The following is a 3,021-nucleotide window of genomic DNA, read 5'->3' on the forward strand; positions in this document are numbered from 1 at the left end:
TGCCGCTGACTTTTGGAAGCTTCTGGGCCCAAGTGTCAGTCTTTCTAAAATAAGTCAAATGCTCCAGTGTTCTTTCTAAGGAAGGAGTAGGTTTGGGGGTGAGGTGGTCAGACACTTAACAGACCAAATCTTTAGTGTGAAAGCTATTTTCTGCAGGACCAGCCTCATCCTGTGACCTTGGATAGGCACGGTTCCCAGTTTGGGGCCTGGGGGGCCCCAAGTGTCCTCTGCCCACATTCTCCGGACCGCTCCTTCACAGCCCCAGACCATGCGCCAGCTCTCCAAGATGGCCAAACTGTAGGAAATCTCCTCAGCAGCTCATTGCCTGGACAGGGGCTCATGGGAAGTCCCTGCAGGACCGGGGGAGGCCACAGAGGCCTCTGGGAAAACTTTCCTTTGCCGAACACACAGAGAACACGGATTCAGGGCATTTTTGGCTTTTGGTATTTATTTTTTAAACCCACTTGTAGTTTGGGTTCAGCTGGAAAGCAGGACATACTGAGGGAGGGAAAGTGGGCGCGTGGGCAGGGTTCTACTGCAGCTTTGGCGGGCAGCCCCAGGCCCCTGCTCCCGGGAGGTAGGTCCCCTCGCCAGGCTCCCAGCTGGCTCAGGCGAGGTGGGCAGCCCTTCGACGCCAGTGTCCCGAGCAGAGGAGAGCTGTCTACTCTCTGATCTGCCCCCTTAAAGGCCCAGGCAGAAGTCCCATCAGAGCGCCAGCAGCTGAGGGACAGAACCCCATGGGCAGGCTCTGAGTCTGTCATACCAGGCTCACTGGCCGGCTTCTGATGCCAGATAAGCGACTGGAACGTGGCGTCTGGGGCAGCCCGGCTGTCTGGGTCCCCGCCCCTGCAGCTGCCCAGGGCGCAATCAGGGGTACATTTCCCACACCCTCCCTCCCCATCCCTCAGAGAAAATAAAATAAAATAAAAATTAGAATAAATACCGACTCGGCCAACATTTACATTTACATGGATGGACAGGGCGATCCCTAAACCTTAAAGGTTTACAGACTGGTTAAGGAAGGACGAACAGACGGACTGGGTGTGGGGTGCGCATTCCCCATGGAGTGGGGTGGGGCTCCCACCTTATCCAGGGGAGGTTAGGAGCCTTCTTGGGGCTGCGGTCCCAGCGCCTAGGCAAAGCCACAAGGCCAAGGGGAGCAGGGCCGTGGAGAGCAGGCTGGCCGCCCGAAAGGAAAACAATGGCTATCTGGTCTTGACTGGCAGGGGGGGGACAGACCGAGACAGGATCAACATCAGATGGCCGGACTCTGCCTCTTCGCTGAGCCAAGAAAGCCGCGGGCGAGTAGGGAAAACAACGTGAGCCTTAGAAATGCAATACCCAGTTTTGCCTCCCATCAAATACATTCAGAGGTCAACTTGGATATGGCCTTCCTCACTCAGCAGAAGTGGGGGGCGGGCGCTAGGGAGAGGCTAGGGGTCTGTGGGGAACCCACTTCTGCCCCTGGCTCCTGTCTGAGTCGTCTCCCACAGGAAACTGCCTCAGAGTCACAGATTTTACGTTTTACTCTTATTTCCTTTAAAAAAAAAGTTGTTGTTTTTTTTTAAACGTTTTCCTTCCATGTCTCCAAGAGTAGCAGCAACCTGCATTTAGAAAAACAGCTTAAATTGTTATTTGGATTGGCCAGGAAGCACTTTTCAAGCAATGGGATAAACTAGGCAAACTGTACGTCTGGAGCCACCGGGACACAACACGTAATTAAAAATATATTTATATATGTATACATATTTATATCTTACTTCATACTCTGGTCCTAACAGTCAAGGAGGGGCGGCCCTGTGGCAAGACCACCAGGGAGGCCGTTAGGAGGAAGAGGCGTTGGGGCCGTGGCGCCCGCCATGCCACTCCTCTCGGCTTTCTGGGGGACATCAGCCCTTGCGTGCACAGTGTCTGGGGACCCATGGAAGGGGCAGGAGACCCCATTCCCCTGGGCCACTCCCTTTCTCTGGGGCCTCGTTTTGTTCTCAGCAGATGCGCTCACCAACATACACACACACAGGCACACACACCCTGTACTCCAGGGTGTGAAGCCCATTTCAGCCCAGACACGGCTCTCTGAGGTCTTCTGGGGAGCGGTTGTGCGCCCTGCTGGGGTCCCCTGAGTCCTCGAGCCCACGAATGCCCCGGTGCTCTCTCTGAGCCCCCTCACTTCAGTCTAGCTCTTCCCTCAGGGCCTCCCATGGGGCCCCTGGTGCCCCAGGTTGGGCTGAAGGAGACCACTGAGGAGGAAGGGCAATAAAGAAAAGCTTGAAGAGCGGAGGAGGCAAAGGCCAGGGTGCAGGGGCAGCACGGGCAGCACGGGCTTGGCAGAGGCTACTGACCCCTTCGAGGTAAACCTGTGCCCCCACATGTGTCTGCAACACGCTCTTCTTTCAGACCCGCACAGGCTCCCATCCCGGGGCTGAATGTCAGGCTGCAGCTGGTGGGGAACACCAGGGCACACTGGGGGCCCTGCTCCCTGGCCCCCAACTCCCGCCTGCTCTCCCGGACTCGGAGACCACAAAGGGGAGCCTACAGCCCCCATGCCCTGGCCGGCCTGAGCAAACCAGGCAGCCAGGGCCCTCTCGTAACACAGGAAGTGACCGGCCTTGATAAAGGGAACTGCTGGGCTCTAAAGTTCATTTTATGGGGGCTTATCAAAGTAGGGGTTCCAGACCCCAGAGATGGGGCTGTGCAGCTGCTGTGACAACCGGAAGTCAATCTCCTAGAGCCCCACCTGCATCTTCCTCCAACAGGGAAGGGGCTCTTCCTAGGACCTGGCCTTTCCAAGAAACCCCAGCCTTGTCCCCAGCCTGGAAAGTCCCCAGCCTGGAAAGATCTGTCTGGCGACCTTACCTAGTCACCCGACTGTTATGCTCAAGACTCCATGAATGCACCATCCCCCACAGCTCAGTGCCCGGGGCCCTCCCGGAGCACAGACCTTGGCTGTGGAGGGGCCTGGGCTTCCGGATCCTGCCTGTGATGAGGCCAGGGCAGTGGCACAGCCCACGTAGCTAGACT

Source organism: Suricata suricatta, chromosome 14, assembly GCF_006229205.1.
Source record: "Suricata suricatta isolate VVHF042 chromosome 14, meerkat_22Aug2017_6uvM2_HiC, whole genome shotgun sequence".
Taxonomy (NCBI): domain Eukaryota; kingdom Metazoa; phylum Chordata; class Mammalia; order Carnivora; family Herpestidae; genus Suricata; species Suricata suricatta.